Consider the following 14,997-nt stretch of genomic DNA (forward strand, 5'->3'; position numbering starts at 1 on the left):
GCTACATCTACATTTACACACACACAAACTCTGTAAGCCACCGTATAGTGTACGGAGGTGGGTACCACGGACCACTGCTAGCCAATTCCTTTTCCATACAACTCGCAGATGGAGCGAGGGACAAAACTACTGTCTATATGCGCCCGTGCGAGCCCTAATTTCTCTACGCTTCACCGCCTTTACGAGAAATGTTCGTTGGCAGCTGTGGAATCGTTTTGCCGTCAGCTGTAGATGACTGTTATCTAAAATTTCTCAATAGTGTTTCGTGAAAAAAAAAGTCGTCTTCCCTGCAGGGATTCCAATTTGAGTTCACGAAGCATCTCTGTAACACCAGTGTGTTGGTCGAATCTACCGATAACAAAATAAGGCTGCCGCCTCTGAATTGTTTCGATGCGTTCTTCTGATCCTACTTGGTGGGTACCCCAAACAATCGAACAGTAATAAGTTTCCTTTAATTTACGTCTGTGGTCACAAATTTTTAGTTAACAGATTACCGGTTTCGGTCTTTAATGACCATCATCAGATCTGTTCCATAAAAACAAAGTCCTAATATACTGCAGCCATAGTGGCATCGTCAAATGTTCCATTTAACATTTGACGATGCAACTATGGCTGCAGAACATTAGGACTTTGTTTTTATGGAACAGATCTGATGATGGTCATTAAAGACCGAAACCGGTAATCTGTTAACTAAAAATTTGTGACCACAGACGTAAATTAAAGGAAACTTATTACATATACGGGTCACTGTTTTTACGTGACGATGTCGCAGCTTGTGAATCTCGAACGGTACTCTCACAAGCGCTCTATACGCGATTTGCAGACGATCAATATTTTCCTAAAACTCTGCCAACCACTCGTCTTCCATACTAATAGCCTTACGTGCCCTTTACATTCATATCACTTTGCAACTTTGGGTCTAGGTACTTAATCGATGTGACTTTGTCAAGCAGCAGATCAATAATACTGCATTCGAACTTTATAGGGTTGTTCTTCCCACTTATCTGCATTAACTTACATTAGAACAAGCTGCCATTTATCACATCAAATAGAAATTCTGTCGAAGTCATCCTGTATACTCATCGTCCTACAGTCATTCAAAGATAATTATTACTCAAAATGAAAAAAATGGAAAAAAGCTAGACGGAAATGTTTCTTCATCTAGTTCGTTAGTACAATTTTCTGTTTTATATTTTCACTAATCTTGTGTATCAGTAATGCTCATGGATACTTCTGTAGAATGTCTAGATGTTAGCCGGCCGCGGTGGTCTAGCGGTTCTAGGCGCTCAGTCCGGAGCCGCGCGGCTGCTACGGTCGCAGGTTCGAATCCTGCCTCGGGCATGGATGTGTGTGATGTCCTTAGGTTAGTTAGGTTTAAGTAGTTCTAAGTTCTAGGGGACTGATGACCACAGATGTTAAGTCCCATAGTGCTCAGAGCCATGTCTAGATGTTATTTGTTAAGTTCTTAGCATATCGCGCGCTCAAGTCACGCATTTATTAAAAGAAAATTCCATGTTCCACCTTGGCTGTCTTACGATCACGGCCATTTATTTCTCACGATCGGCTAATTTCGAGGATGTAGCATCAGATGCTTTCTTACGCCTCGTAACGTTACACAGTCAACCTTTGCGGGTGTGTGCAATGTACGGCTGTATAGTTCTGATGAAACTGGCACATCGCCGAAGTGAATGAAAAATTTCCTTTTCCTGATGATTTATTATGACAGTCGGAACTGCTAAGAAGTTTAGTGGTTTTTTACACCGTTTCATGATAGAACAAGATGATTTTCGATAGGTATCTGCAAGCTCCCCGACTCTACCTACAGAAAATACTTTAAAGCAGATACACAATGTAGCAATATTGAAATCTGGATATGAGAAGTCGCATTCACCGATGCGTCATTTGATGTCGTTCTTGGTTTCCAGTATGAGATTACAATTCTTTTAAGTAATATCCTGAATAATTATGTTTAGTACTTGTGATTTAAGTGACCTCCTCCTTCTTTACAGGAACAACGCATGGCAATAACCGGCTGCTGACGAAGACACAATCGTAACAGCGGTCTTTAAAGGTAAGTGAACCCAGTCTTGTCGTATTATCGAGTCGTACTCAGGAAGTTCGTGAACAGCATCGTCACCTTACTAAAAATATGACTCTCTAGACTGAGCACTACAAACGTTTCCTCGTACGCTGCAAGCGCTTAAATTATGGTCATAAAAAGATACGGAGCAGTTATTAGGCGTGCTTTACGCGCCGCGTGCGTTGAATGTTCTGCAAGTGGGCACGTAAAGTACAAAATGAAGGGGCCTTAGAGTTGTAGAAGACGAAGCGTGTGGCAAACGTCTACCAGGAAAAAGGGGACTGTCGCTTGGACATTGTAAGAAGTTCAGAAATAGCTAATTAGGCAACAGTAAGGAAATACAGGAAATTTCCGGAGTAAAAGTAAAAATGTTAAGAGGTGGTAGCAGAGACTAATTTAACATAATGTATGTCCAATTTTTGTTTATTACGGAGATAAAACTGTTAGAAATTAACCTAAAGAAATGCTCACAGAATATTTTAAGGAAAGGCAAATGTTCAAAGTTCATTTACATAAAGCTTGCCTACGACTTCACAGCGCTCCTTCGAGTTTTGCTGACAATACGAAATGTTACTCTTATGAGTCGGTCTTGTCATTCTGTAATGAGGACAGATTTAGTCATTATGCGAAAGGTCAGTTCTCCAGTTTTCAATTTCTTTACGGACAGCCTCCATTCGGCTGACCCGCACGCAGAAGTCGATGCTAATTTCTCTCCCAACATATGCGACATTGTGTGGCAGGTTACGTAGTTTTAATATTGATTTGATATCCTTGAAATCAGATAAACGCGTCAACTGCGCTTTTGTTAATTTTAATTGCAACTTAAAAGAAAAATAAATATGCGCTGAAGCGTTTACCCGATAGGGAACAAAATCCAAACCATGGCGGCCAAAAAACGTAAAGTGACCGTTTTCGGCGACGAGTGTTCCGGGGAATGTTATGTTTAGGTAATGCTTGACAACTAGAATATGCAGAAACCCCATCACACTGAAAGGACATCCTTAAGGCTGAAGAAGACTCTTCCTATAACGCTGAATTCTTGTTTTCAAGGAGGGGCGCTATAAGACGATGCGATAACAGAATTGGTGTAATTAAAAGATGGTCCGTCACAGTTAAGAAATGTATTTATGTACAATCAAATACAACTTATCAACTTGGACTTCAAAATGAAACTTACGTTCCATGAGGTAAACCAACAAAACCGATGCACCAACAGGTGCAATGGAAACATATCTTTGCAGCTAGGTCTCTTTACAATCAGTGAAAAATTGGACACACAAGGAAATTTTATTCTAATTAGTCCGTACTAATAACTTCTACACTACTGGCCATTAAGATTGCTACACCACGAAGATGACGTCCTACAGACGCGAAATTTAACCGACAGGAAGAAGATGCTGTGATATGCAAATGATTAGCTTTTCAGAGCATTCACACAAGGTTGGCGCCGGTGGCGACACCTACAACATGCTGACATGAGGAAAGTTTCCAACCGATTTCTCATACACAAACAGCAGTTGGCCGGCGTTGCCTGGTGAAAAGTTGTTGTGATCCCTCGCGTAAGGAGGAGAAATCCGTACCGTCACGTTTCCGACTTCGATAAAGGTCGTATTGTAGCCTATCGCGATTGCGGATTACCGTATCGCGACATTGCTGCTTGCGTTGGTCGAGATCCATGACTGTTAGCAGAATATGGAATCGGTGGGTTCAGGAGGGTAATACAGAACGCCGTGCTCGATCTCAACGGCCTTGTATCACTAGCAGTCGAGATGACAGGCATCATATCGGCATGGCTGTAACTGATCGTGCAGCCACGTCTCGATCCCAGAGTCTACAGATGGGGACGTTTGCAAGACAACAACCATCTGCACGAACAGTTCGACGATGTTTGCAGCACCATGGACTATCAGCTCGAAGACCGTGGCTGCGGTTACCCTTGACGCTGCATCACAGACAGGAGCGCCTGCGAGGGTGTACTCAACGATGAACCTGGGTGCACGAATGGCAAAACGTCATTGTTTCGGATGAATCCAGATTCTGTTTACAGCATCATGATGGTCGCATCCGTGTTTGGCGACATCGCGGTGAACGCACATTGGAAGCGTGTATTCGTCATCACCATAGTGGCGTATCACCCGGCGTGATGGTATGAGGTGCCATTGGTTACACGTCCCCGTCACCTTTTGTTCGCATTGACGGCACTTTGAACAGTGGACGTTACATTTCAGATTTGTTACGACCTGTGGCTCTACCCTTCATTCGATCCCTGCGAAAGCCTACTTTTCAGCAGGATAATGCACGACCGCATGCTGCAGGTCCTCTAGGGGCCTTTCTGGATACAGAAAATGTTCGACTGCTGCCCTGGCCAGCACATTCTCCAGATCTCTCACCAACTGAAAACGTCTGGTCAGTGGTGGCCGAGCAACTGGCTCGTCACAATACGCCAGTCACTACTCTTGATGAACTGTGGTATCGTGTCGAAGCTGCATGGGAAACTGTACCTGTGCACGCCATCCAAGTTCTGTTTGACTCAATGCCCAGGCGTATGAAGGCCGTTATTACGGCCAGAGGTGGTTGTTCTGTGTACTGATTTCTCAGGATATATGCACCCAAATTGCGTGAAAATGTAATCACATGTCAGTTCTAGTATAATACATTTGTCCAATGAATACCCGTTTATCATCTGCATTTCTTCTTGGTGTAGCGATTTTAATGGCCAGTAGTGTAAAATATTTGCTAATACTCCTGAAACATCCTGTGTACTATCTCACTTTTCTGTCAATAAATTCGTCGTTAGAAAGATCTGCATTTTGTTGCACAATAATCTTTTTGCTGATATGTATTCGCAACTCTTGCAAAAACTTGACCAACTATTTGCTTTTCGTGACTACGGACAACTTTCTGATAGGATGACTGGGGAGATATGCGACAATATTTACGCGTAGAGAGGTGGAATAATGTGTTTTTTCCCCTAGAAGCTGATCGTAAGAATCTGTAAACATAATATGGAAGTCAGAACTAAGTCATTCAAGTATCACAAATCTGTTTCAATTCTTGCCTGATTTCGTAGGAATCGTGACTGTCGTTTTTTGACGATTGCCTAAAACAGGTCTTCTACATCTCTTTTATGAAAAAGTTAATCACAGGTGTTGGTAAAGCAGTAATTCCTTCGGGGGAAACTACTGGAGGAATAGCCGAAAATACTTAATTAGTACTCATCTCTGTGTCATGGGGCAGGCTGCGAGCAGTGCATTGAAATTTATTGTGGCTGCGTAAGCAGTGGTAATCTCGAGGGCCCTCGATGTTCCTTAGATTGACACCTGGATACATGGCCGACAAAATATTGGATAGGAGAGCGGTAGTATCGATGAACAAGTTGCTCTTGTGAATCCAACTACCAAACCACAAACATGTGTATTGATACGACATCCTGAACAGCATATACTCAACTGCTTGCTACTAACAGGTGCCTTGAGTAAGTTATGCATTTTCTTCTCGGCCAATTTCGGTAGAAAAGAATGCGAGGTTTATTGTAGGATATCGTGGAATAGTTCTGATTCAGCTTCTATCGGTGGCGCCGCTGTATGCAACCTTCAGAATGGCGTCTGTAACAGAGGTGCATTCGAAGCAGAGAGGTGTTGCTGAATTTCTTTTGGCGGAAAATAAGAGCATCGCAGATATTCATAGGCGCTTGCAGAATGTCTTCGGAGACCAGACAGTGCAAAATCACGGTGACTCGTTGAGTGAGGGGTCTTATTATCATCGCAACAAGGTCGTGCAAACACATCCGAAATCCCACGTGCCGCTCGCATGTAGATGTGACTCCTGCACTGTTGGAATACGCTGACAATCTGGTTGTTTGGACGATGATTTTTGAACTTCCACCCTTTCGAATATGAGTTTAGTATCTTACCGCTCTCTGAGGTTTTGCGACGCTATGTTATGGATTATAGAAATGGATACAATGCTGTGGTTATTAGAGGAAAAAAGGCTCTTACATCAAATAAAATAGCTGCTGGAAATTCTCATTTCATAATGTTTTTGAATGTCTAGTAAGGAAACGATTTACTCTCATGTTTCATCTCCTTCCTGTATAAATTACTAAACGAATTCCAAAATCGTAATCAGAACAAAAACACTTAGGACAGCTTGATGGTACTTTATTGATCCTAATTTCCATATTTTCCTCACTGTCGACTATTTTCCCTCTGCAGAGTTTAGTAAATTGTTCGTTAAAATGTGTTTTTGCCGAATAGAGAGGCCATAGACGAAAAACGTTTCAGAGTTGGAGAAATGAAGTTTTTTAAAAGACAGGGGGAAACACTGAAGAAAGTTTACTGAACTGAAAGGCGTTAGAATTGAGAAAGAATAACTCATCAAGAGAAATGAAATATTTTATAATAAACTCAATTTTAATTTGGTCTGTTTACAGTCCTTCACGACTAAATCATGTTCAGCGCGGGCGGTCGTTGACTCTCCCTCAACCTCAAGCTCCAGCCAATCTGCTGTTAACGTCGTGTTCACGACTTGACCTGAATAGGTCGAGCAGCGAGCCTGGGATGAGAACGAAATTGATGTAAGGTGGCATCTGTGGCACGCTCGAGTATTGCTGGAGCAGCATTACAGATCCTTCGTGAGCAGCTACGTCGTGAAACAGTTTACGGCATTGCGCAACAAAACGGGCCTGGAGTAGCGGGCCAACGATCGCTGTTGGTCAGGGGCGCTTCTAGTTACCATATTGGCTGATCACCAATTTCAACTAATGGCTCTGAGCACTATAGGACTTAACATCTGAGGTCATCAGTCCCCCAGAACTTAGAACTACTTAAACCTAACTAACCTCACACACATCCATGCCCGAGGCAGGATTCGAACCTGCGACCGCAGAGGTCGCGCGGTTCCAGACTGTAGCGCCTAGAACCGCTCGGCCACCCCGGCCGGCCAATTTCAACTGCCTTCTTATGCTGTCGTCGTGCGATGGCCGTAACCGCTGGAGCTTCTCCACTGGGTCATAACCAAAGAGCTCGAGTGGGGAACCTGTTGCCTCCGAACGGAACGTAGTACCTCAGCGAATGAAGTATCAGGACAAACTGGCCTTACCTGATCTGGTGACTAACCAGGGCGATTTAACCACCCAACATAACACAGGACGTTTGTGACAACTACACAACAGTCTGACATCTAACGCTTGTTGGACAAGTATGCACAAAATTATACAGGAGACTAGAAGGGTAAAGGGAAGAGATGCCAAAGGACATCATTACCTAGTCTTCGATTAGTATCAGTGCCAATTACACATTTTGATACATATATGTATGAACATGTGTAACTTATCAGCAGCTGTGTTTTAAATGTGAAGGCGACTTTCGAATGTATATTAATGATATCGTTGTCTATGTATATTTTGAAGGCTACTTTGTATTTTGATAGTTTGATAATTTTATTTATTTTCTTCCTCCATTTTTATGATGCCTTTGTCAATATACAGGGTGGTCAATTGATAGTGACCGAGCCAAGTATCTAACGAAATAAGCATCAAGCGAAAAATACAAAGAACGAAACTCGTCTAGCTTGAAGGGGGAAACCAGATGGCGCTATGGCTGGCCCGCTAGATGGCGCTGCCATAGGTCAAACAGGGTATCAACTGCGTTTTTTAAAATAGGAACCCCTATTTTTTATTACATATTCGTGTAGTACGTAAAGAAATATAAATGTTTTAGTTGGACCACTTTTTTCGCTTTTTGATGGCGCTGTAATAGTCACAAACGTATAAGTACGTGGTATCACTTAGCATTCCGCCAGTGCTGACGGTATTTGCTTCGCGATACATTACCCGTGTTGAAATTGACCGTTTACCAATTGCGGAGAAGGTCGATATCGTGTTCATGTATGGCTATTGTATTCAAAATGCCCAACGGTCGTGTGCTATGTATGCTGCTCGGTATCCTGTACGACATCATTCAAGTGCCCGGACCGTTCGCCGGATAGTTACGTTATTTAAGGAAACAGGAAGTGTTCAGCCACATCTGAAACGTCAACCACGACCTGCAACAAACGATGATGCCCAAGTACGTGTTTTAGCTGCTGTCGCGGCTAATCCACACATCAGTAGCAGACAAACTGTGCGAAAATCGGGAATCTCAAACACGTCGGTGCTGAGAATGCTACATCAACATCGATTGCACCCGTACCATATTTCTATCGACCAGGAATTGCATGGCGACAACTTTCAACGTCGTGTACAGTTCTGCCACTGGGCACAAGAGAAATTACGGGACGATGACAGATTTTTTGCACGCGTTCTATTCAGCGACGAAGCGTCATTCACCAACAGCGGTAACGTAAACCGCCATAATATGCGCTATTGGGTAACGGAAAATCCACGATGGCTGCGACAAGAGGAACATCAGTGACCTTGGCAGGTTAATGTATGGTACGGCATTATGGGAGGAAGGATAATAGGCCTCCATTTTATCGATAGCAATTTAAACGGTTTAATGTATGCTGGTTTTCTACATAATGTTCTACCGATGTTACTACAAGATGTTTCACTGCATGACAGAATGGCGATGTACTTCTAGCATGATGGATGTCCGGTACATAGCTCGCGTGCGGTTAAAGCGGTATTGAATAGCATATTTCAAGACAGGTGGAATCGCCGTCGAAGCACTTTCACCGGATCTGACGTCCCCGGATTTCTTTCTGTAGGAAAAGTTGAAGGATATTTGCTATTGTGATCCACCGACAACGCCTGACAACATGCGTCAGCGCATTGTCAATGCATGTGCGAACATTACGGAAGCAGAACTACTTGCTGTTGAGAGGAATGTCGTTACACGTATTGCCAAATGCATTGAGGTTGACGGACATCATTTTGAGCATTTATTGCATTAATGTGGTATTTACAGGTAATCACGCTGTAACAACATGCTTTCTCAGAAATGATAAGTTCACAAAGTAACATGTATCACATTGGAACAACCGAAATAAAATGTTCAAATGTAGCTAAGTTCTTTATTTTAATTTAAAAAACCTACCTGTTACCAACTGTTCGTCTAAAATTGTGAGCCATATGTTTGTGACTATTACCGCACCATCTATCACAAAGCGAAAACAGTGGTCCAACTAAGACATTCATATTTCTTTGCTTACTACACGAATATGTAATAAAAATGGGGGTTCCTATTTTGAAAAACGCAGTTGATATCCGTTTGACCTATGGCAGCGCCATCTAGCGGGCCAACCATAGCGCCATCTGGTTCCCCCCTTCAAGCTAGTCAAGTTCCGTTCTTTGTAGTTTTTTCGTTTGACGCTTATTTCGTGAGATATCTGGCCCGGTCTAGGATATCAACGGGAGTTGGCAACCTTACCGGCAGCGGTGCGAATATCTCCGTCAAAAGCGCTGCACTTACGCGCACTAACTCACCTCCACATATGAAGCGTCCTCTGAGAGACGATTCCGTTGACGAGGTATTTATGGGGCCGCCAAGGATGACCTCTCTGCCCCCACCCACCGCTGAGGACATCATCAGGTTCCTCACCATCGTCCTCCAGAATGTCCATCCCTTTCAGCGCCCTCACACCCTCCAGCAGATCTCCCTTGCTGCCCGTTCCATCTTCCAACTCAAGATGTACGCCACCTACTCCAACAACCAGGCCCATTTCACCTTCTCCCGTCTTGACACCCTCGTTTAACTCCCAGTCATGGCGCGACAGCAACGTATCCTTTTCAACAACATACGCTCCCTTCCCGCCAACAAAAACCTGTTCCTGCACACCCTTGCCACCCACCGCGTGGATGCCTTCCTCCTCAATGAAACCTTCCTGCAACCCCACCACACCATTCACACTTCGCCCTACCTCCTCCACCGCTCCGATAATCCCCTCCCGATTGCGCGTGGCGGAGTTGCCATTGGTCACCACCGCCAGATCCCCGTTCGGCTCCAACCTCTCCTTCCCGACCCCACCGAACACCTGATCCTTAGTCTCTTCTTCCCCGGCCTTACCGTTACCTGCGCCACCATCTATGTCCGCCCCGACGCTCCTATTCCCTTCGACTTCCTCTCCCACGTCGATCGTACCTTTTCCTCCTACGTGATCGCCGCCGACCTCAACATCCATAGTCGTTCCGCTGCCCAGTTACGGCGATGGCATCGGTTCCTCTCCACCCTTCAAGGTGACCTCGTCCCCATCCCCCGGCATACCCGTCCTGAATCCAACTCCACTCCTGATGTTATCCTCTCCTCCCCCAACCTCCTTGGCCGCATCACGGTGGATGTCCTGGAGCCTATTGGTAGCGACCATCTCCCTGTCCTCCTCACCGTTTCAGACGGTCGTCGCCCTCGCCCCGACCCTCGTACTGACCCTCCCCCTAAGTATGTCCACGACTATTCCCGAGCCGACTGGAATGCCTACCGGGATACCCTTTCCACCCAGGTCGATAGCCACCCTCTCACCTACCACCACCCTGACGATGTCACCCATGCCGCCTCCTTTCTCCAGCGGACCTTGTCTGAGGCCGTGGAGGCCCACGTTCCTACTGTCGCCATCCACCCCCACCGTCCTACCTTACCCCCACAGGCCGTTCTCCTCCTCCGTGAATCCCGTCGTCTCTACCGTGCCTTCCTCCGCACGCGTGACCCGGACACACTACGACGCCACCGGCAACTCCAGCGACACGTTCGTAATTTGCTCGCGGCTAAGAAACGCCGGGACTGGCGACAGACATGCACCCGTTTAAATGCAACCCTACCAATCAACTCGTCCAAGTTCTGGTCGGCCTTCCGTCGCCTTACCGGAACTAAACCCTCCCCCTATTATCCTCTTCTCCATGATGATCACCCTTTCCCTGACTCCCTTAGTAAGGCCAATCACTTTGCCTCCTACCTCTCCGATGTATTTTCCGTCCCCGATGATCCCCAGTTCGATTACTCCCTCTTCCCAGATATCCGCGATCGAACTGACACCTCTTCCCCTCCCCTCGCTCCTGGCTTCCAGTACTTGGACAACATTACACACACGGAACTCAATGCCCCTATCACTACACAGGATCTCATTGCTACACTCCGCACAAAACGCAACACCGCTCCTGGTCACGATCGTGCCACCTACCGTCACCTTCGTGAAGCTCCTGTCTCTTTCCTCTCCACTCTGGCCAGGCTCTACAATGTAGTCCTGTCCACCGGTTACTACCCCGACCTGTGGAAAACCTCCCGTATCCTCATGTTCCTTAAACCTGGCAAACCGCCGTCCGCCGTCTCCTCCTACCGTCCCATCAGCCTTACCTCGGTCTTCAGCAAGGTCCTAGAATCTATCCTCACCCGCCGCATCCACCAGCATCTCCGCCAGCACCGCCTCCTTCCCGTCACCCAGTGTGGCTTTCGGCCATCCTTCTCTTCTGACGATCTTCTCCTTCACCTCACTCATCTCCTTTCCGAACAGCTTAATTCCCGTCGCTCCGCCATCTTCCTCTCCCTTGACCTCGAACGCGCTTATGACCGCGTCTGGCATTCCGGTCTCCTCTTCAAGCTCCAAACCTTTGCCCTTCCCATTAACTACGTCCGTCTGATCGGTTCCTTTCTCTCCCGCCGTCCTTCCTATGTCACCATCCATAACACCGATTCCTACACCTTTTTCCCCTCCGCCGGTGTGCCCCAAGGCTCCGTCCTCTCCCCCCTTCTGTACCTTTTGTACACGGCGGACATGCCGCCGCCGTCGCCCCCCGTCCACCTTCTCCAGTTTGCCGATGACACCGCCTTCCTCGCCCTTGCCCCCACCCTGCAACGCTCCCAACGCCTTCTCCAATCCCATCTTGACCGGTTCACCGCTTGGTGCAACCAGTGGTTGCTCAAGGTCAATCCCTCCAAAACCCAGGCGATCATTGTAGGCAAAACCACCCCTTCCTTCCGCCTCCTTGATTTCTATCTCACCGTCTATGGCCGTCCTATCGCCCTCACTCCCACCCTTAAGTACCTTGGCGTCACCCTCGACCGTCGCCTCTCCTGGACTCCCCATCTCCAGACAATCCAAGCCAAGGCACGTTCCCGACTCCGTCTCCTCAAGCTCCTTTCCGGCCGCACGTGGGGTCTGGACCCCTCCACAATCCTCCACACCTATAAATCCATCATCCGCCCTATCCTTTGTTACGCTCATCCAGCCTGGATCTCCGCCCCCCCTACCTTTTATAAATCCCTCCAAATCCTTGAACGCCATGCTCTCCGCCTTGCCTATCGCATCCGTCTCCCCTCCCCCACACGGATCCTGTATGATCTCATCCCCTTCCCCCACCTCCTCCTTTTCCTTGAAAGGATACGTATCCTGTACACCTCACGTAAACTTGATCCTCCTCACCCGCTCGTTTCCTCGCTCCTCTCCCACCCCCGCCCGCTGCCGCGCCTGTATTCGCACATCCCACCCGGTCTCCATCTCTCCACCCTCCATACCCTCTCCCAAGGTGGCTTCCGCCAGCTCCCTCTCCCTGATGATGTCCTCGTCCCCTCCATCTACCCCTCCTATCAACTTTGACCCTGCCCCACCCCCCACTTCCCGTGTCCTTTCCTTTCGGCACCCTCCCTCCCTTCTCTTCTCTTCCCTTCTTTTTCCATCTCCCTGTCCCCTCCCTTCCCCCTCTTCCCCCGGGCTTCCTCTCCCCCTTCCTCCCTCCCCCCTATCTCCCCTGCCCGTGGCATCTCTGCTCTCCCCTCTCGCTCTCCCACTCCCCTTCCTCCTCCTCCTCTCTTGGCAGGTCCCCGGACTCGCACACGTATAGTGAACATTCGCGCGCCGGAGATCGTCGCCTTTTGTGCTTCGTGTGTGTGACGTCATATAGTGTTTTTGGTGTCCGCCATCCCACTCCTACGTTCACTTGTGCCGTCGGACTCACCAGTGTTTTGTGCGCCGTGCCGACGTGTTTTCCGTGTTGTTATCGTCACATGTGAACGACTCCGTGTTTTTTTATGTCTCTGTGACCTCTCTCTTTTGCCCGTCACTTTGTTCATTGTCATTCACCATGTTTTATACTCTTGTAAAACGCTATGGCTGAAGAGCGGCGTAGTGTGCCGCTGCCAGCCTACCTGAATTGTACAGGTTTTAAAATAACAATAAAGTAAAAAAAAAAAAAAAAAAAAAAAGATGACCTCTCTGAAGTGTCCACATAGCCAGTAGTTCTAGAGCCAAACCATGACCTAGTACAAGCCTGAATAGAGTCACATTCATCGCTGATTAGGAGCCGCCAGCAGACCGTCGTCAGCAACGCTCTGCAACCTTGACCTCCACTTTAACTGCAGGACCTGGTATCCAGCAGTCATAGACTTTTACTGTGATTTGTGCGTTTGGGAAGTTGTCCAAGTTGTGGTCCATCGCCGGCCGCGGTGGTCTAGCGGTTCAGGCGCTCAGTCCGGAACCACGCGACTGCTACGGTCGCAGGTTCGGATCCTGCCTTGGGCATGGATGTGTGTGATGTCCTTAGGTTAGTTAGATTTAAGTAGTTCTAAGTTGTAGGGGACTGATGACCACAGATGTGAAGTCCCATAGTGCTCAAAGCCATTTGAACCATTTTTTTGTGATCCATCTGGGTGTAGAAATTTATACTGTCAGACACAAGGAGAGCAATCATACTTTGTGATTTAAGACTTGTTACTTATAAGCTATAGGACAGCTGCCAGTTCATCTAGCACTCAGACGTCGTGTTGAATTGTGTGATTGATTTAATTACAACTGTCTTGATTAACAAGGATGCGTCTTTTTATGTTTTTGGTGATAACTGCAAATTGTCTACCTGGGCGCTTGTTCTTTGTAAGTAAGCCCACATCACATGATTAAGCTTAAAGTATTCGTTTTTACTGTTGTAAATATGTTTCTTTATGGTAGCCAAGGAATGAAGAGCAACAAGTCGCGCTGACTCGCTTTATTTAGTGTGATACCGTAAGTAATTCATACGTATTATAAAAAGGAATGCATGAATGGGTGTATATATGTTCCACATATCCTCCTAAATAAGTGGACCGTTTTTAGCCAAAAGCTGGTACACGTATCCGTCAGGCAATGATTGCTGTCGGGATAAGAACCACCTACTATCATAGTTTAGGACATAAGACGTCGTAAACTCTGAGATGTATGAAAAACTGACGTACCATGCATGGCGTTAACATTTGTCATCACTAACACGGTCAACAGATTTCGATAAAATTTGGTAATGAGATAGCTTGAACCCTGAGCAAGAACGTAGGCTCCTTTATAAAGTCTGCAGCACAGAATACGTACTGATTTTAAAAACCATTACGTGAATTAGAGAAAAATATTTGCTCTTTGTGAAAACTATTTACTCATTGACTTTTGAACTTTATCATATTTGTGAAAATGGTTTTCTTAGTTGATATGCGCTGCGTGATATGGTCAACCGTAATGAATACAATGTGTTCAATAGATAATTCTAAACTATTTTTTGCGTACTGTAGACTTTGCATACTTACAGCTGCTACATGAGGTACCCAGTATTTTAGAACAGCACTTAGTGACTTGCATCAAATTTTATGTAAAATATCAAACCATTACGAAACATTTTCTTCCTAACAACCCCCAGCAAAATATTGAAAGCAAAAAGCTTTATCATTTACTACGTTTTTGCTGTGCATGCAGTAAACTGTTCATGTAGTAAAACTGTAGCATCAGGCTTGACGGCATGACGTTTAAATTTATTAATTCTTTGCTACTAACTCTATTTATAATACATTTAGCAGACAGTATCTTCATATGCCTCTGAAAGTACCTATAAAATTACGTCACTGTGCGACGTAGAGAGAGAGGTAGGAGGTGATGGACAGAGAAAAGGAAGGGGAAATGATGGACAGGAGAGAGATGGGAGGAGATGGGCATAGAAAGAAAAGAGGACAGACAGAGGGATAAGATGGAGGAAGAGT

At 46.1% G+C, this 14,997-nt stretch overlaps 1 protein-coding gene across 1 annotated transcript in view; it reads left to right on the forward strand.

Annotated features, from left to right (window-relative positions):
* The window catches only part of LOC126438146 (glucose dehydrogenase [FAD, quinone]-like), a 472,618-nt gene that overhangs the window by 220,702 nt on the left and 236,919 nt on the right, over positions 1 to 14,997 (forward strand). The window contains exon 3 of the mRNA XM_050090522.1: positions 2,010 to 2,071. The gene's annotated coding sequence lies outside the window, so the exon portion shown is untranslated. The remainder of the gene's footprint in view (positions 1 to 2,009; positions 2,072 to 14,997) is intronic.

This window comes from Schistocerca serialis, unplaced genomic scaffold (assembly GCF_023864345.2).
Source record: "Schistocerca serialis cubense isolate TAMUIC-IGC-003099 unplaced genomic scaffold, iqSchSeri2.2 HiC_scaffold_1261, whole genome shotgun sequence".
Classification (NCBI taxonomy): domain Eukaryota; kingdom Metazoa; phylum Arthropoda; class Insecta; order Orthoptera; family Acrididae; genus Schistocerca; species Schistocerca serialis.